The sequence below is a fragment of the Paroedura picta genome, chromosome 1 (genome assembly GCF_049243985.1).
Source record: "Paroedura picta isolate Pp20150507F chromosome 1, Ppicta_v3.0, whole genome shotgun sequence".
Taxonomy (NCBI): Eukaryota; Metazoa; Chordata; class Lepidosauria; order Squamata; family Gekkonidae; genus Paroedura; species Paroedura picta.
In genome coordinates, this window is record NC_135369.1 from 39,309,609 (window position 1) to 39,330,409 (window position 20,801).

At 43.7% G+C, this 20,801-nt stretch overlaps 1 protein-coding gene and 1 pseudogene across 38 annotated transcripts in view; both read left to right on the top strand.

Moving 5' to 3' along the window:
• Positions 1 to 20,801, top strand: part of NRXN1 (neurexin 1) — a 1,166,434-nt gene that overhangs the window by 17,677 nt on the left and 1,127,956 nt on the right. The window lies entirely within an intron of this gene.
• On the top strand, positions 18,014 to 20,314 carry LOC143836069 (centromere/kinetochore protein zw10 homolog pseudogene; annotated as a pseudogene).

Sequence of the window (20,801 nt, forward strand, 5' to 3'; positions counted from 1 at the left end):
TGCTGTCACCCTTACAGATTGTATACCATTTATACTTGCCTTATTACGATGTAATTATGCAAAATAAAAGGATTGGGGCTTCTAGAAAGGTGTGCCCATTTTGTGCAGATTGATAGTGTAGCTTGCAAGAAGGCCATGCTTCCTTTCTAGGATATGGTTACACAGCCAGCCGGAACAAAGCTTGCTTGGAATTTTTTCCATAGGCTAGAGAGAGTTTATGAAGTCTGTTGCTAATGAAATTCTACAGTCAACTGGGCAGTGTGTATACAAACCTTAAAAGGGGTCCACCAAAGCATAAAGTATGTACTCTTGCTCTATTGTTATTGTTATTGTTATTGTTATTATTAGGATTTATAGCCCAACACTCCCCTCAGGTTCGTGGCGGGTAACAGCATATAAAACCCCATAAAACCCCTAATACATAAAAACACTCTAACGCACAATTATATCATCCAACCCAACAATGGCGACATTACCCAAGGAGGAGATTAAGAAATATGAAAGAATATATTCATCTGGGAAATAAGTAGGCAGATACGTTATTAAAAGGTAAAGGTCTCCCCTGTGCAAGCACCAGGTCATGTCTGACCCTTGGGGTGATGCCCTCTAGGGTTTTATGGCAGACTCAATACAGGGTGGTTTGCCAGTGTCTTCCCCATAGATACGTTTTAGCAGACTTCAAATAACTGCAATGCTACCTTCAGCAACAGAATTGTATATTGTTACAATGGGAACTGTTTATTTAATAGCAAGAGACAATGTCAGATTCAGATGAGGCAAACCAGTCCTTAAAAATGGTAATTAACTTTGCGGGGGAAGTGCTAAGTAAAAAAAATCCCTGGTTGCTTGCAAGTTCCAATTGATCCTATGGATTAAAGTGCCTTCTCTCTTGTGGCCCCCACCTTATAGAATGATCTGCCTGAGGTCAGGAAGCCTCCCACACTCTTCGCTTTCTACATACTATGCAGAATTGTATTATTCAAGATGTTTTTTCTCTACAGATAATATGATAGCATTTTATGAAATGATTCACATAATTACTTGGATAAATTATTAGGGATGGTGATCAATACATGGTGTACAGTTTGCTGTAAGTTAGATTCTATGTAATTTTGCTTCATTTATGTTTCATAGTAGCAGCTTACTTTGCTTAAGGTCTGTTTTTATATTTCTCATTGGTTCTACAACTTAAATTCTATTTGTTGAATGTCCCATCCTATTGATTTTAATGGCTCATTCTGTGTAATCCACTTCAAGTCCCACTGAGAAAGGTGAACCATACAGCCTTTCTATATCCAAATTTCCTCAACAGCAAAAATCCAGAAGTAGTAGATGAACTATTACATGAACTTGATGCTGCACAAAGAAAAAAATGGACAAAAGTAACTGGAAATTTGGATTTCAGGCATTACAGCCGGAAATTCTGGACCCTGTTAAAACAAAAACAAACAAACAAAAAAACATAGGTGTAAACCCATCTGTGCACCTAGGAAATCTGAAGGTGACTTCAAACCAGGTAGCTGCCTTACTGGTTTCCCTATCCAGAGCTCCAGTGAACTGAGTTTTTACAATCAGAATTTTAAAAGAACTCCAGATTTTGAAATGCACCTGCCCTGAAGACTGTGAACTGTCGGAAGATTTTAGTGCTGATGGACATCATGAGTGAAAAGGCACCAAGCTTTGACTGCATCCATAATGAGTTCCTGATCAACGGCTGCATGTTCACTAAGAAGTAACTCTCAGACTTTCTTACTAACTTCATGAAAACAGGAAGACTATCAGGGAATTCAAGAAAACAAAGTTGCTATTGTGAAACCTGGAAAATCAAAACATCTTATGGAAAGTAACAGAATTGTTTCCCTTCTGAATTCATGTTATAAACTCCTTGAGAGGTTAATCCTGAACAGAATCATTGACAGAATTAATGACTATGTCCCTATAGAGCAAGTGGGATTTAGACCCTGTTACAGTTGTGAAGATCAGGTTCTCAGCTTAACAGCTTTAACTGAGACAGAGTATCAGAAGTGTCTTAAAATATCAGCAATTTTTGTTAATCTGACTGCCACTAATGATGTGGTCTAGGAATGATCTGCTTTACAAGTTTTCCCTTGCAGATTATTTCAACTCCTGAATAACAGTCTACCCTAGGGCTTGGTCCTGACTCCAGTCCTTTTCAATCTATACATCTCTCTTATGTTCCTGAGACAATATCCTGAGACAGTGACATGATGATTGCAGTAAGGAATAAATTGATTTAAATGATTGAAGAAATATTGCCTAGGGAACTCAAAATTTTGGCTCACTGCTGTAAAGGCTCATCCTAAGTATAGAAGGAAGAGCCTCTTGTGGTGCAGAGTGGTAAGGCAGAAGACATGCAGTCTGAAAGCTCTGCCCATGAGGCTGGGCGTTCAATCCCAGTAGCCGGGTCAAGGTTGACTCAGCCTTCCATCCTTCCGAGGTCTGTAAAATGAGTGCCCAGCTTGCTGGGGGTAAATGGTAATGACTGGGGAAGGCACTGGCAAACCACCCCGTATTGAGTTTACCATGAAAACGCTAGAGGGCGTCACCCCAAGGGTCAGACATGACTCGGTGCTTGCACAGGGGATACCTTTACCTTTAAGGATAGGAAAAACAGAATGCACCTGTTTCCATCTCAATAACAATCTTGCCAACCATGTACTGAATGTCTACCTTAATAGTCCCAAAAGCAAATGTAGTGCACCCCGACAAACTATTTTCCATTTGTCATAGGAGTGTATCGTGCTTTCCAGGGAGATGTAACCCAAAAAGTCTGGGAAAGTACAGTAACCTACAGTACTGTACCACTGCAAAATATTGTTGTCAGAGTCTGTGGTCTGTAGTTGAAGCCTTCAGCAATTCAATGTTGCAAAAAAATTGGTCTCTCCACTGTGAGTAAAAGCAAATAGCCACTAGTTTGAGGCTTATTTTTAAAGTTAAAGGTAAAAGTATCCCCTGTGCAAGCACTGGGTCATGTCTGACCCTTGGGGTGACGCCCTCTAGCGTTTTCATGGCAGACTCAATATGGGGAGGTTTGCCAGTGTCTTCCCCAGTCATTAACGTTTACCCCCCAGCAAGCTGGGTACTCATTTTACTGACCTTGGAAGGATGGAAGGCTGAGTCAATCTTGAGCTAGCTGCTGGGATCGAACTCCTAGCCTCAAGGGCAGAGCTTCAGACTGTATGTCTCCTGCCTTACCACTCTGCACCACAAAGTTTGAAAGTTACAGTTAAGCAAAATCTTCAAAAAGGTTTTCAAGGCTGAAATAATGAGTTCCTAATACTGTTCACAGAGGGCTTAAATGGTCTCCCCAGCTCAGTTCTGGAACATCATAAGGCATAAGCTCCATTGCACATATGCCTTATAAAGGGCTCCTCTGCCACCAACCCCCAAGTTAAGACAAAGAACAAAAACACCCCAAAAGATACTCCAACAAACCACCCCCCCAAGGAAGGACTCAACTCATTCAGTTTCAGCTGCCACCAGTGACACAGGTCATTGGAGTAGTAGAAGCCTCAGTCAGCAAAGCTTTGAATGGCCAGGGCCCCTCTCCTCTATTCCCCCTCCAGGCCCATCATTAAGAGGGGGCAGATCGACCTGCCCATGTAAGAGAGGTTTTTTAAAAAAATAAATAAAAATTAAAAAATCCCAACAGTGCACGATGCACCTCAAATACACTAATGACACACCAATGTGCTGCAGTGCACTGGTTGAGAATCCCTGATCTACTTGCTTGTGTACATTATTATATGCTTCTGTGGTGTGTAACTCTGCCATAAGATAAACAGAAGCTATCTATAAATAATGCAAATAAATAAAGGATACGTGATGAGGTATGCAGTCATGGCTCCCTTAGGATTGCCAACCCCTGGTAGCACCTGGAGATCTCCATGTATCACAATTGTTTCTAAGCAAGTTTTTTTCCCCCACAATAAAACAAGCCATCTATAGCTTCAGAGCCCAAAATTGTTCTCCAAGTGACCAAGAATAGTTCCCCTGGAAAATTATGATTGCTTTGGAGGGAGGACTTCATTTTGACTACCAGGGGTAGTCAAACTGCGGCCCTCCTGATGTCCATGGACTACAATTCCCATGAGCTCCTGCCAGAGTTTGCTAGCAGGGGCTCATGGTAATTGTAGTCCATGGAGATCTGGAGGGTTGACTACCCCTGCATGAGACCCTGCAAAGGTCCCTCTACTCCCCAAGCCTCACCCTGCCCAAGATCCCCCCCCAAATCCCCAGATATTTCCCAACTCTACTCATATTGACTTTAAAGGACTACTTATTCCAATACTCAGATATCTGAGTACAACTTACTCATAAGGCAAAGAACAGGAAAGGATTGGTCATGTATGTGTGGAAAGGGAAGTGTGGAAAGCCTTCCCTATGGGCATGCATTATCTTAGGCTGTGGATGCTCTTCACTAAACAAAAGCGACTTCCTCACTAGTAGGAAGTAGCAGTGTGAGTATCAGTTGGAGATGGGGAGAAGCAGAGTATGCTGGGAAACTAGATTCATTCCTGTTTGCCATAGACAAGGTGAGGGAGGGGAGATTTCTAGCTGAAAGGGTGAATTCTTATCTGTCAGTAGCCAGTACAGGCTGGTAGAAGAAGATAATTTGTTTCCTCTGTGAGAGGCTAACACACTAGGGATTTGCTACTTATATTCCTTCCATAAGAGGAAGAAACAAACCGGTTAAACAGATTTGTGATGCTCAGGAATCCTTAATATGGGCGCATATCAAAGTAAGATTTATTTATTTGTGGGATTGTTGCATTTGTAAGGTGATGTAATCACATTTTTGAAGCACCTCAAAATTATTCGGACTTCGGGAAGCATTATTTCCTTGCAGCAAATGATCAACCATAATTTACACTGTACACAAATATGTAGCTACTACATGTACATAAGGAGGGAAGGGGCACCCAGCAAAACAATCAGGTTAACCTGACTGTGAATCGTTCCATTTTACATCTATTGGGCCCTACCTACTAAAGCCGTAGACCGTAGTCTGAATGAACTGGGAGCACTCAAAAACCAGGATTGTTGATGCAGATACTATTTTAAACTGTTTATTAATTTAAGTTTTAATTCCTTGTTTACCTGTGTTATTTGATGTGTCTATGAAATGATAGACACCATCCTGAGCCGGCTCGCTGTGAGTGTGGTATAAAAATCTCAGTACTAAATGATAACAAAAATAGGATTCAGTATATATTCAGTGGATCATAGTCTGCTTGTTCAGGGTTCATTCTATGTGTGTGTGCAGTTTAGATATATCAACACAAATTGCTTTGGGGGTTAAACATATTCTAAGAGGAACACTCATATTGGGTGAGGCAGTAACCATGTGGCAAATGAAGTTCAGTGATGGTAAAAGCAGGGTGATGCACACCAGAGTAAAACTCCCTAATTTCAGATATTTTCTGATGAGGTCTGGGAGAGAGGTCTTGGGGTTGTGATAGATTTTCTCAGTACAAATGTTGACTCTTTGTGCAGCAGGGTGAAAAGGCTTACTCCATTCTGTGAATTATTAGAAGGGATTGAAAACAAAAAGGACAATATTGTAAGGCCTTCGATGCATCTATGGTGTGGCCTCATTTGGAATAATGTGTGCAGTTCTGGTTGCCATAACTAAAAAAAAGATATTGCACAGCTGGAAAAAATACAGAAGAGGGCAATCAAAATCTAGAACAACTTTCCTGTGAGGATAGGGTAAACATTTTTGGAATTAACAATTTAGAACAGCGATGACTAAGTGGAGGGGGATGTGCGACTTTTAATAGTACTAGGGGCCAAGCTGGTTGCATTCAGGAATACAACGGACGTTAGATTAGGGAGGTTGAGTGGAAGAACTCTGCGGATGACCTCCCCCTCCCCTCAGGACCTGGAAAGGCTGCAGGCAGCTGTTAGGGAACTCAACAGCAGGGGCAGCTCTCACATGGCAGGGATCTGCAGCCTCCAAGCCTCATAGGGAAGTGGAATGAGGAGGGGGTGGTTAGGGTGGGAAACGGAAGGCGATTGGCTGGCCGCTGGACAGACAGGCAAGCCAGATGGAGGAGGAGGCACTCAGCCTCCCTGAGTGGGTGTTAAGTGCTGAGTGATGCTTAAGCTATGAGACATGCTCCTCCTTCAAGGCCTTACCAGAAATATTAACTGGAACAGGCATTTATAAAATTATGTATGGTGCTGAAAAAAGGAGAACGAATTCTGCTTCACTTGTGAAACATAGATACTTGAAAGTGTTGTCAGCAAAAAGAAGTACTTTTCTATTCAACATTACTAATATTGTGGAAGATGAAACTCAAATACTTTGGCCACCTCATGAGAAGGAAGGACTCCCTGGAGAAAAGCCTAATGCTGGGAGCGATCGAGGGCAAAAGAAGAAGGGGACATCAGAGAATGAGGTGGCTGGATAGAGTCACTGAAGCAGTAGGCGCAAACTTAAATGAACTCTGGGGAATGGTACAGGACAGGAAGGCCTGGAGGATCATTGTCCATGGGGTCGCGATGGGTCGGACATGACTTCGTACCTAACAACAACAACAATATTGTGGAATTTGCTGCCAGGGACATAGGGATGGCTACTAGCATAGGGCATCAGACAGATTTGTGAAGGAGAGTTCCATAAATGTCTATCTTTCAAGGAGAATGCTTAGCTGTAGAACTGAAGACTGCATTTGGGAATCATGAATGAACCATTTGTTATCTGTAATAAAAATATGTCTAATCATTCTCCTATAAACTGCCAGTGGTTGTTGCTACATTAAAAAAATCTGATGCCTTTCATAATGCTTCTGCCTTTATCATACTGTGCTGAGGAAGTCCTGAGTGAGTGATTGGAGCTAATGTATTGGAGAACAGCTGATAACCATTTTATCCATCAGTATGCTATGGAAAGTAATATAATGTGAGACATAAATTTATCATCCTGCACTTTATTTATTTATCTCACCTGGCTTGAAATCAGTAGGCCTTGCAAATGGCATTATTATTTTACTTTACCACCCAAAGTTTGTACATTTTATATCATCATGTAGAACATTAAATTGCTCATTTGCTTAGAAACAAATCTTTAATGTGTTTTGCATAGCAGCCTGTGCCATTTCTTACTTTCCTGAAACAAATGTAAGCATCAAGCTTGTCCTGTGGTGGAAGGACAGTTCACTCAACTAGCTTTCCTTGATGGATTTAGATGTAGGAGGAATTTTGATGTAGAAAAACGATTTCATATTCCCTCAGGCTAGCTTGGAAGCTCACCCAACAAGTAGTACCAAACAAGGCCTTTTTTCTGCATGGTTCTAAAGGTTTTAGAGGACGGCAGTGAAAAGGGAAATGTTTCTTCTTTCCTCCTGTCCACTGCATCTCTGCATTGTTATTGGCAGAGGTTTTGGAATAGGATAACACACTTATTAAAGAATAAAATGAAATAGTATTTCTGTGGAGATTAATGGTTAGATAAATATATCATCTGTATTGTTTTCACATATTATTTTAATGCTTTTCTTTGCTTTTTTCTCCTACCCTATAATCTGTGTTCCTTTTATTCCTTCCCTCATCAATTTAGGTATGTAGATTCTTAACCTCCCCCCCCCCCCAATGTTTTATTTCCTAGGACATTGAGTCAACTAGAAATTTCTGCAGGTGGAAAGGATTTCTGTTTGTAGAATGGGACTTTCCTCCTCCCCCTCCCCCTCCCCAACCCCCTCCCCAACCCCAGATGAAAAGCATGCCTACTGGATGGGGGATACACTTCTAGGTAACACTGTGTGTGAACGAGACCTTGGGGTACTTGTGGATTGTAAACTAAACATGAGCAGTCAGTGTGATGCAGCGGTAAAAAAGGCAAATGCCATTTTGGGCTGTTTCAACAGAGGCATCACATCAAAATCACAAGATGTCATAGTCCCATTGTATACGGCACTGGTCAGACCACACCTGGAGTACTGTGTGCAGTACTGGAGGCCTCACTTCAAGAAGGATGTAGATAAAATTGAATGGGTACAGAGGAGAGCGACGAAGATGATCTGGGGCCAAGGGACCAAGCCTATGAAGATAGGTTGAGGGACTTGGGAATGTTCAGCCTGGAGAAAAGGAGGCTGAGAGGGGACATGATAGCCCTCTTTAAGTATTTGAAAGGTTGTCACTTGGAGGAGGGCAGGATGCTGTTTCTGTTGGCTGCAGAGGAGAGGACACGCAGTAATGGGTTTAAACTTCAAGTACAACAATATAGGCTAGATATCAGGAAAAAATATTTCACAGTCAGAGTAGTTCAGCAGAGTGGAATAGGCTGCCTAAGGAGGTGGTGAGCTCCCCCTCACTGGCAGTCTTCAAGCAAAGGCTGGATACACACTTTTCTTGGATGCTTTAGGATGGTTAGGGCTGATCCTGCATTGAGCATGGGGTTGGACTAGATGGCCTGTATGGCCCCTTCCAACTCTATGATTCTATGATTATCCCCACCCCCGAAAGTATATTCCAGGGGATTCATCCAGGAATGATACCTCTGCCGGGGGGGGGGGGAGATGTTGGTGAAAATATCCCCCTTCCATCCACTGAATTCCTGTGCTGTGTCCAAACCACTGGTAACTTGATAACTTGATAGTGATTAAAGAGCTTGACAAGTTTTTTAGCAAATAAGAATCATTTTGACCTTGGGAAAAATGTGCTTACCTTAGAATTCCAAGTTCTCATTAGTAGGAATATAGTTATACAGTAGAATACTGTTTAGGCCATTAATTAAGTGTAAGAATGTGCAGGGGGGGAGTGGGGAACCAAATTGCCATGTCAACAATTAACTGTGCAAATATGACTGTGGGTTAAACTTACTGTGTTAATGGTAAAAGTCCTTTTTAAAGCAAATAACTAAGTGACCTCTTGAAGAAAACTCATAGTTATTTCACATGATATGAACCAATGTTCAGGGCCTTTAAAAAAGAAATTGTCACACAGTAAGCATTTGTACTTTCACCCTGTAGGTGTTGCCAAGGACAAAGGAGAGCTTAAATGCTGTCTAGGAAGAATTTGGCAATTCTGAAATTACATAATTAACAAACCATATCAGCAAACATCAGTGAAGGATGCCAAGTAGACAGTTCATTTGTAGAACATTGGCCTTTGCTTATTTATTACTGTGGGGAAAACTAACCTGTTTGAAGGTAGAGAACAAGTCTCAGTTACAAAGTATGCATTCTATGTGTACTATTGTTGTTAATAATAATAATTTTATTTACAGTTGCCCTCTGCCAGCTGGCTCATGACAGTGTGCAACAATAAAAATCACAATAACACCATACAGTAAAATCAAGCTAGCAACCCTCCCAGTACCCAAATAACCCATGTCAACAGGTCTCCGTCCCAGTAGGCATGACGCTTTGGGGAATGTGCAGAGGAAGGACCCAGTAGTTCTTCCCTGTCCTGGATTCAAGTGAATGCCTGGTGGAAAAGTTCTGTCTTGCAGGCCCTGCAGAAAAAAATTCCAGAAATGTATAGAGGGGAACCCTGCCACCCCATGGCCAATAGGACCATAAGTAAGACCATACGGTTTGCACGTTTTCTTTGCAAAACTTAAATGTATACATTCAAGAAAAAGATCAAATTTATAAAAGTTTGGAGGTTTTAAGAAAACACTCGTAAATTATTCATTGTTGAACAAATAAATATCTAACCCATTTCATGGCTTATCTTCAGCATCATTTATAATGCAATTTTACAGTGAGTTAAGAGCCAAATAAGGAATCACAAACTCTCTAGAAAGCTTGTTCTGTGACTGAATTTCTCTTACAATTAGGAAGTTGTTTCCTGCATTTTAAATTGAATGTGGCTGAGTAGAGTGAATTATAGTTTCCTCATATTTTTTTTCTGTCATCCTTTTAAACATTTGAAAGCTGCCAGGAGATCTCCCCTTAATTATATTTGCTCTAGGCTACATAGGGTCTATATTTCAATGTCCCCTGGTAGGATTTTTCTTCTAGGTCCTTTTGAAGAAGAGTTGATTCTTATATTCCACTTTTCTCTTCCCAGAGGATTCTCAAAGCTGCTGACATTCGCCTTCCCTATCCTCTCAAGGTCACCCAACTGGCTGCATGTGGGGGAGCAGGGAATTAAACCTGGTTTACCAGATTAGAAGTCCATGCTCCTAATGACTAAACCAAGCTTGATCTCTAGGGATCCCCCAATCGTTAGGGATCTCCCAATCCAGAGTTGGCAGTCCTAATCATGAGCCTTGAGCCAGGCTGCAGGAAAGAGGACAGAGTTGGTTAGATGAATGTAAAAGCTTAATGTAATTTATTAAATTAATGAAATTTGCCTTGTTGAGTTTCAGATCAGGTTCATGGGGCTTCAAGGCCTTACATAGTCTGGGCCCTGCATATCGGAGGAACTGCCTATCCCAGTATGCCCCCCCAAAGAGCATTGTTGGTGAACCCTGACCCCAGAGAGATCTGGCTGGTCTCAGCCAGAGCCAGGGCCTTTTTAGCCTTGGCTCCTGCCTGGTGGAATGAGCTGCTAGTAGAGATTTGGGCCCTGATTCTGCAGAACTTTTAAAACAGTGCTCTTCCACCAGGCTTACAGTTGAGGCTAGAATGATCTAGAAACAAGTATGGGCCTCCCTTCTTCATATCCCCCCACTAGGCTTCCCCCTCACTCACTATTGAGAAAAAACACAAAATTTCCAGCCAGACAATGGTGGTAACAGAAATGGCCAAGTCCCACTTTTTTTGTTTTACTGTACTTTTATCATGTTTTATTGAATTGTTTTTAATAACTTATGTTGTAAACTGCAGCGAGTCTGCTTGTGGGGAGGAGCAATTTAGAAATCAAATTATAAATAAATAAAATGTTTCAATACTCAGAATGTTAACAAACCAGATAAATCCACTTTATGAATCAACAGTCCTATCCTTGATGCAAAGTGTATGAGGAAATCTGTAGGAACTCCCTGAGCTGCACATTTTGATTATTGTTGTAGGAGTTCCTTTTTAAGCAGTGTCTCAGTTGCTGCCCTTGATGCTTTGTCAAACATTATTTAAATGAGGGAAGATCAGCACGGGATGAATCTTGATTTCACATGCTATGTAGCATGAGCAGTAACGTTTTCTCTTATGTAAGAATATAAAGATATTTTCTGATCTCCAGCCTCATCAAGTAAAAGTAGTGGATTTGGCAGCTTATGGGGAATAGAAACAGTTAATGTTCCCCTCAGGTCCAGTGGGTTATGAATTGTGGATAGGTAGAAGACATCTCAGGAATGACACAACCAAAGCTTGAGCATCTTAGAATTCCATTGGTTTCAGTGAAGAGATTCTTGCATGCAACTGTTGCACACTAATCAGTGGGATCCCCAAAGGCTGAATTTTGGCAGGATTGTTCCTGTGATTTCTGTTTGTGCAGTAATTTACTAGTATATGCATATGTCTAAGACTTAACATAGGCAACACAATGATGTAAACATTCATTGTGGTTGTTATTCCCCAGAAAATCTGGGTCATTGGTGCTGGCCACTGTCCAGTTCAGCTTGAAAAATCAAACTGTTTCTCTAACCATGATGCTAACTAGTTATGAGTATGCATGCTCTTGCTAATCTTTTTTGCAAGGGCAGAACAAATAGCTGTGCTGTAATCCTTCACACAGTTAGGTTGCTTAGCTTTCACTGAGTTCAGTGGGATTTTTTCTTCATTACCATAAAGTGTGAGAAATGATGCAGTCCTGTGGTTTCATTAAAATTGTTAGGATGATATCAGGAGCTACTTTGTGGGAAGAAGAGTAGCAAGCCATGTGGCTTCTGTGTAGGAAAGGAGCAAGTGTGTGGGGAGGATGGAGGGATTTCGGGCTTGCAAATTAGTCTTTGATTTTAGGTGGGGATGTTTTAACTAAGCCATCTTGAACCAAGTTGAAAGGTGAGGTATATATGCTTTAATGTAAAGAAATAAGAGGGGAAGGGGAAGGGGAAGGGGAAGGGGAAGGGAAGGGAAGGGAAGGGAAGGGAAGGGAAGGGAAGGCTAGCTGGAAGACAGGAAGAAGGAGGGCAGTAGCCAGGGACCAGAACAGGACAAGCTTGGCAGTAGCAGCAGCACCTATGGAGTCCTCAGATAGAAGTGATGTGGAGGAGGAGGAGTCTGAAAAGGAAACACCATTCCCTCACTCCGTTCATAGAAAGATAAGTGGTGGACACACCCTGAATCTCAAGAGTGACGACCCAGCCAGTGGGAATCCATCAGAGTAGGCTGATGGGTGTTACTTATATATATTCCATGGTGATTTAAACCTCATGTGGGAACTCCTGCAAATGGATTAGGGTCCATCCATTTATGTTAATCATATTGAGGGACTTGCATAGCAATAGACTCTTCTGTGCTTAAACAATATTTATAGATAATGCCCCTGTCCAGTTTCAGAGGCCTGATAGGGGCACATGTATTTGAATGGTTCATGAAACTCAAAACTTCTCCTAAATAGACTAGATGTCAGGGGACACAGACATAGCTTACTGAAATTCTCATTTTCTGTTTGGAGGACATTGTGTGTGAGAGTTAATGAGAGACTGTGAGCAAGGACATGTTTTGTGTCTTAAAGGTAAAGGTAAAGGTATCCCCTGTGCAAGCACCAGGTCATGTCTGACCCTTGGGGTGACGCCCTCCAGCGTTTTCTTGGCAGACTCAATACGGGGTGGTTTGCCAGGGCCTTCCCCAGTCATTACCGTTTACCCCCCAGCAAGCTGGGTACTCATTTTACCGACCTCGGAAGGATGGAAGGCTGAGTCAACCTCGAGCCGGCTGCTGGGATTGAACTCCCAACCTCATGGGCAAAGCTTTCAGGCGGCTGCCTTACCACTCTGCGCCACAAGAGGCTCTGTTTTGTGTCTTATGTCTTGTTATATGTATAGAGCCCTAGAAATTAATAGTTACATACCGAATTAAACTATTCCTTTTCCACACCATCACAATATATTTGAGTTGGAATCCCATTCTACCTGTAAACAAATATTGGATTTTATCTTACCATTCTCTTCTGCTGATTCCCATGTGTTCCTCCTTTTTAAGGCACTTTCCAATGCTCTCAGGTTCTCTCTTGTAAAAGTAAGAGAATCTTGCATCAGTGGAAGGCATCTTACCATGGAGGAATGAATAGGCAAGAACAGAGTGAAATGGTAAGATTTGGGGGACCGAAAAGGTCCTAAAAGTGCATTGTACACCATTTCAGTCTCCAGAGTTACATTTTTAAAACAGGTAAAATGGGCATCCATCAGTTTCTTCCTGACAGGAAATAAAAGCCAAATACTGAAGCAAAGGTTCTTTTGAAACCAAGGCCAGTGATATGGATGTCCAGTCACAGTGCATGAACTCAAAATGAGCTTGATCTATCATTCCCTTTTGACATTTTGGAGTTTTTGACAAAAGCCTCCCCCCCACACTTGTACATAACAATAAAGGAGACTTGAAAGACAATTTTTCAAAGTTTTCAGAAAAGCATACTGAGGGAATGAACCCAGCTTGAACTGAATAGTAAAAGAAAGAAAAAAACTAAGAGGGTGCCAAAGGAAAAGCTCTCAGCTGGAACTCAACACCAGGGAATAGGGTTGTGTGTTCCGGCTATGGTGACAATCCAATCACCATTCCTTAAACCCCCTCTTTCCTTTGCATCTAAAAGAAAAAGTTTGTGTCATTAAACCCCAGGATGCCGCCAGTTTACAGGTAGTCTCAGTGAAGAGGCAGATGGCACACCCTGGAAAGGTAAACATAATGTCTGACAGCCGTAGTAGCCTAGCTAGCTAGTAGTACAATGGCATGAGAACAGTTTCCCCACAACTTTAGATTTCTTAAGCCCTTTACCTGACAAGCTGAGAGGCAATGAGCCCCAGGATCCTGCTAGCAATTAACCTCCATGCTAGAAGTTATAGAAGCATGAATCATAGGTCAAATGAGAATAGAAGGGAGGATAGCTTCCTAGAAGGATATCCTTATCCATTGTTGCTCCTATTAATATTTTTGAAACAGCCTGGGGGGTGGAACGGTCCGGGATGTCTGAGTTGGAATAGGGCTAAACAGGGTGCGGCCAGCTTTGCTGATTGGCCCTGCACCTAAAGCTCCCGCGCCCCCCCTCCCTGGATGCTAGCCACTTTGCTTTCAGACGCTGTGTGAGAGAGAGACACAGAGAGCCCTGCCAAACTCAAACCAGACCTGATTACCTGCTATGGCTCCTGCTGCAAGGGTGAGAGAGAGAGATGCCCAAATGAGCCCTCATTCCCTGCTACAAACAGCCCTGATTACCTCCTATGGATTCTGCTGCAGTAGACACACACACACACACACACAGAGAGAGAGAGAGAGAGAGATCTGCGCCTGCCGGTGTCCCCTGGATCCTAGCACCCATTGCTTTCCTGGTTGCGATGGGCTTTCTTGCTAGTTAATAATAAAATATATTCTTAGCAACAGTGCCAGCTTATATTGCAAAAATCAGAGTAGGATTTAGGAGCACGACTAAAAGTTTTGGCTGATCATGTAATGATAATTTCATTTCATCCATTGTTAATTTCATTTCATCCATTCAAGTACAACGATATAGGCTAGATATCAGGAAAAAGTTTTCACAATCAGAGTAGTTCAGCAGTGGAATAGGCTGCCTAAGGAGGTGGTGAGCTCCCCCTCACTGGCAGTCTTCAAGCAAAGGTTGGATACATACTTTTCTTGGATGCTTTAGGATGCTTAGGGCTAATCCTGCGTTGAGCAGGGGGTTGGACTAGATGGCCTGTATGGCCCCTTCGAACTCTATGATTCTATGATTCTATGATTGTGTGGCGACTAATACATATATACTAAAGTTTATAAATGGACACCATCAATTAATAATTGTGTTGCCTTACTGGTAAATAAAAACAGTTTCCATAACTTAGTGATGGGATTGTTAAGTGATAGTGATATTCAAAGCAATTTTGACTTGAAGTAAGAGTTTATAGCCAGATAAGGAGGTATAATAATAACATAAGAGCCCTGCTGGATCAGACCAATCGTCTATCTGGTCCAGCATCCTATCTCACACAATTCCTCCAGACATCCAACAATGACGACCAGTTCCTCTGTTCGGCCTCCTGGCTCTGGGATTCATATTTTTAGTACCTCTGAATGTGGAGGTTCTCCTCAGTCACCATGGCTAGTAGCTATTGATAGACCTATCCATGAATTTATCTAATTCCCTTTTAAAGCTGTTTATTCCTGTGGCCATCACTACATCCTCTGGCAGTGCATTGCGCATTTTAATCAATCTCTGTGTAAAGTAGTATTTCCTTTTAATCTGTCCTGATCCTATTACTCATCAGCTTCATTGGATGCCCTCGAGTTCTAGTATTTTGGAGGAAGGGAAACATTCTCTTTGTCAACTCTCTCCACCCAGGCCTTCATTTTATAAGCTTCTCTCATGTCCCCCCTTAGTCATTTCATTTCTGAACTGAAAAGCCCCAGATTTTTAGCCTGTTGTTATAGGGAAGATATTCCAATCCATCACCATCCTCCTACTCCTCCATTTATATACCATCCCTCCCCATATAGGCTCAGGACAGATCACAGCAATAAAATATTCAATAAGATTAGTTATGATAATAAAGGTAAAAAAGGTAAAGGTATCCCCTGTGCAAGCACCGGGTCATGTCTGACCCTTGGGGTGACGCCCTCTAGCATTTTCATGGCAGACTCAATACGGGGTGGTTTGCCAGTGCCTTCGCCAGTCATTACCATTTACCCCCCAGGAAGCTGGGTACTCATTTTACCGACCTCGGAAGGATGGAAGGCTGAGTCCACCTTGAGCCGGCTGCTGGGATCGAACTCCCAGCCTCATGGGCAGAGCTTGCAGGCTGCATGTCTGCTGCCTTACCACTCTGCGCCATAAGAGGCAAGATAATAAAGGTATAATAGGACCAAATTTTAAAAGCCCATCCCGCTACACCCTTAATGCCCTCTGCCAGCTACCTCAGACTGGAGATGACATCAGAAAGAGGGAGCCAAGGAGGAGGAGGAGCTGGTTGCCCTCCACTGTACTTTTTCTAACTCTGCAATGTTTGAGATATGGTGACCAGAGCTATACACAGTATTCCAAATGAGGCCTCACTACACTCAGGAATTACAATATTGGCCAGTTTATTCTCAATCATAGAATTACAGAATCATAGGGTTGGAAGTTACCTCCAGGGTCATCTAGTCCAACCCCCTGCACAGTGCAGGAACTCATAACTACCTGCCCACCCACAGTGATCCCAATTTCATGCCTAAGTGATCCCCCCCCCCCACCAAAAATCTCCAGGATCCAGCCTGGCCTGAAGGAAATTCACCTACCATCCCAAAGTGATGCTTAGCATCTCCCTGGGTATGCAAGGAAGGGCCACAAGTGATAAACGCTGGCACATCCCTTCCTGCCCACCCATTCCCAGTCTGCCTAAGTTAATAAAATCAACATTTATATACATTATGATATGAAGCTGCCTGCTTATTGTCAGACCTTCAGTCATTCATGCCTACTTGGCCTGGCAGCAGCTCACTAGATTATTCTACCTCACCTACTTCCAGGCCCTTCTTTTTAAAGCTGGAGATGTCAGGGATTGAACCCAAGGCCTTCTGCGGGCCAAACAGATGTGCCACCACTGTCCCAGGCATGCTCCCCTCCCCCATAACTTTCACTAATCCCTGAAAAAAAAAAGTTATTGAGTTTCTTTGCCATCTCCCCATCTTTCTTTAGCAATCTCTATTTCTTTGTTATCCAAAGCTCACACTGCTTCTATGGCTGGTTTCCTGCTCCATGTGTATAATGTTTAATGTTTGTCTTGATTTTTTTCCAATCCACTTTTCAAAATCTCTTTTTGCATGCCTAATGATTGACAGGCATTTCTTTTGCCAGAGCCTGTGGTCCGTCCTGTTCAATTCATTGTAATCAATGTTCCACTTTTTAAAGGAAGCCACTTTACTTATTTATTTATTTTTACATTTAGACCCTTCCTTTCCTTGGAGGTTTTGGGCAGCTTACAAAAAAAAATTAAAAATACATGAGAAGTTTAAAATTAAAATACATAAGAATTTCAAATTAAATATCAGGCTTAAAATATAACAATCAAATATTAATACTAGACTAATTGGTTTCAGCCATCTCCTTCTCCAAGTAAAAAAGAGGGGGAGGAGTAAGATGTTGACTCAGATGGATTTTAGCTGGATGGGTTGTAGATGGACAGAAAGGCCAGAATTATTAAGGTTTTTTTTTTCTTGTGCGTCAACCATAGGCCTGGCAGAACAATTCAGTCTTGCAGGCTCTGTGGAATTGTTTAAGTTCCCACAGGGCTTGAATCTCTTTTGACAGAGCATTCCATTTGGTTGAAAACACCCTCATTGACTTCTGGGATCCTAAGCATACTTTGTTGCTATAACGTAACCACCTTTGGGGGACATAGTTGAAGAGGTGGTCCTATAGATATGAAAGTTGCAGACCATTTAGAACTATACATGTGGGTACCTAAACCTTGAATCAGATCTAGTTCCTAATCTTGAGCTAGTGTAGCTGGGAGAGCACAGTTTATATATGTATTCTCTCTTGGGTCTATGTGAGGACCTGTACAGCTGCATACTGGACCAGTTGAAGTTTCTGAAGCACCTTCACGGGCAGCTCTATTTAAGGCAAGTTACAGTAATCTAGTCTGGAGGTAACCATTTAATGGATCACAGTGACTAGATTGGGTGCCAACAGGTAAGGCGCAAGTTGTCATGTCTGGTGGAGATGGTAGAATGCCTGGTGGGCAACATTTGTGATCTGGGCCTCCATAGTTGAGGAGGCATCCAGAATCACACCCAGACCAGCTGTTCCAGTACACAGTTATTTATGCTCTCTAGGAATCTCATTTCTAAAGTATGACTTGATCAAATGTTTTCCCATCAACAACAACAACAACCTTTATTGGCATAAAAATACGACAGATCAGAATACAATCAGTTAGTTCTTAAGTTCACACAGCTTAATTGCCATTTGTAAGAATTTATCAATTGTATCTGGATCCTGATTGGAGAGAAGGAACTGTACCTTGTACTTATCAGAGTAGCCTTGCACGACTGAGGCAGCGAAAGCGGCTGACGGAGGGCCATGGCAGGGGGCGAGGTGCTGGGCTCGTCGCTGGCTGTGCTGGTAGCTGCACAGGGCTCCTTGGGTCGCCTGGAGAAGGAGAGCTTCGGCCAGCGTATCTCCCACCTCTCTGCCGGGTAGATGAGCTCAAGGGCAAGGTTTGCTGAATGGTACGTGGAGTTCCTGTCCAACATGCAGAATGCCAAAGAGCTGGAAAAAGAAGCAGCCGGGTTGTCCAGTAGCGTTGATCAGTTAAAGTCTATGATCGAAACAGAGGTGCGACATGAGCAGAATGTGGCCATTGCAGAATTTACAGAGCTGAAGCAACAGCTGGCCTGTGTGTGCTGAAGCAGATGCAGGAGTTTGATTCTACCCTGAAGCAGTCCAGTGCCACGTTGTGTGAGAAGAGGTATGTTCCTGCAGCGTGCCACTTGAAAAGGGGTCAGAGGTATCTGAAGCTGATGGAGTCTCATCGGGGCTTTGAGCTGAATATTCTGAGACCACATTGAACTAGCAGCTGGCTATGTGGAAGCTTCCTCTGCCAAAAGAGCCTGGAAGCCTGGAGTTGGCATTTCAGATGGAGCTGCAGCTGCACCGAGCGCTCACTGGGGAGGATGTGGGGATCAGCCCAACCACTATATCGGTGCTGCAGGGGCTTGCAATCTTGGGTTAGCTCCACTACAGGTTTAAAGTCTTTGGCCAGCTCCTGCTGAGCTACATCCTCAAGCCCTTGGTCTGTCACCCATTGCTGCAGCCCATGCGGAAGAGCAGCCTGATGCTGTCACACTATGGTTAGAGTCCGGGGGCATGCCGCAGGGCCCCCCTTCCCTCATGGAGGTGTTCCTGAAACTCCGGCTAGTGCTCGAGTTTTTCCACAAGCACCTGTTGGCTGGTCCCTTCGACCCCTGTGTGGAAGACGAGAGCGAGGTGGGGCCTGTCTTGGCAGAGGTGCTGGGCGAGGCAATTTGGAAGGAGCTCTCCAGCTGCCTCACGGACCACTGCTTGGTGCATTCAATTCCAAACAGCAGCAGCAAACTGGGGCAGTACGTTGAGGTGATTAATGCCACATCAATCACCACTTTGCAGACAAGAAGTTCCAGGATGTGATAGTGACAGCGAGACATTTGATGGTGGGAGAAATACATAACACGATCAAGGTCATCCCTGAGTCCTCGGTAGCTCTGACCAGACTGCCTGACTCTGCTATGGATGATCACTCTGGTGTGCTGGTGCCCTCCAAGGGACTTCTCTCCCGGGGGGGGGGACCTGGAGGCCAAAGCCCGGCTCAGCCCCCACACCCTCTCCCTCTCCACCTGCGGCATCAGTAAATATGGGACCTGGTGGCGCTAGCTTACCAGATGCTGGAGGAGGCCTTGGCCAGCACCAATCAGTATAGTGCCCAGCTATTCTACTTGGTGCAGAACATCTTCTATCTGTTCTGGGACGTCATGCCAACGTGCCACAAGGAGAAACTGCAGAAGCTTCCCCAGCTGGCTGCAATCCATCACAACAACTGCATGTACATCGCCCACCACCTCTTGACCCTGGGCTACCATCTCCAGGGGCGCCTCAGCGGCCTCCTCTGAGATGGGACAGCCAACTTTGTTGATTTGGTGCAGGTCTTCCGGAGGCTCGGCGCAGAATGATTCCTTGCTGAGATGCAAGTGCAGAAGGGAGAACTCCTGGAGAGACTGTCGAGTGCCAGGGATTTCTCGACTTTGGATGATGAGGACAGCTATGCTAACAAAGCTGTGTGGCAGGTCCTGCATCAGTTGAAGAGATTGGGCATGGTCTGGCAGGGCATCATCTATGTGAAAGGGCCATGGGGACTCTTCTGAACACCGTCCTGGCAGAGATCATCCGCAGGATCCTCTTGCTGGAGGATATCTCTGCTGAGAACGCTGACAGGCTGTACGCGCTTTGCCAGATTCTGGTGGCGGAGGGGCCCCGGGTGTTTGTGCCCCTGCCTCAAGAAGGGCAGCAAAACAGACCCTTCCAAGAAGAGGCCCCGCTCTGTGTGCCCAAATGGAGGGCCTTCCAGGAGCTCATGCTGGTGCTGCAGGCCAGTCTCCAGGAGATAGCGGACCACTGGGCAGATGGCAAAAGACCCCTTGCAGCTGAATTTTCCCCAAGCAAGGTGAAGAATCTAATTTGAGCCTTGTTCCAGAACACTGAGTGGAGAGCAGCTGTCATGGCAAGGATCAAATAGCTCCAGGGTCACTTCTATACCAGAAAACGTCATCCAGGAAGCAGAGCTGTCAACCTGGGCCACAGACCCTACATTGGATTTGGCCCCCCCCCTTCACACACACACACACACACACACACACACACACACACAATCACTTGAAGACCTGACTTTGCTTGCAGGAACTTCCTGGAGACCCAAAGAAAGGGGGGATTATCTTCTAATGCAGTTCCTGGGGTATTATGGTTACTGCACCCCCCTGTGCACCTCCCCCAATTGGTAACTGATAATGCAGAGTCCTTGTCCATTTGCAATCTAACTTGTCACATTTTAATGCTTGTTTTGATTTATGTGTATCAGGAGTGTGTGTATACCTTCCCAATGCTTTCGTTTCCTGTTTTGGGGATATGGTTTGGGGCTCAGGAGGGCTTTGTGCCCGAGAGCTGTGCCCTTTGCCTGGGGGGCTCAGGCTTCCCCTGGTTGCGGGTCCTGATAGACAGGCATCAAT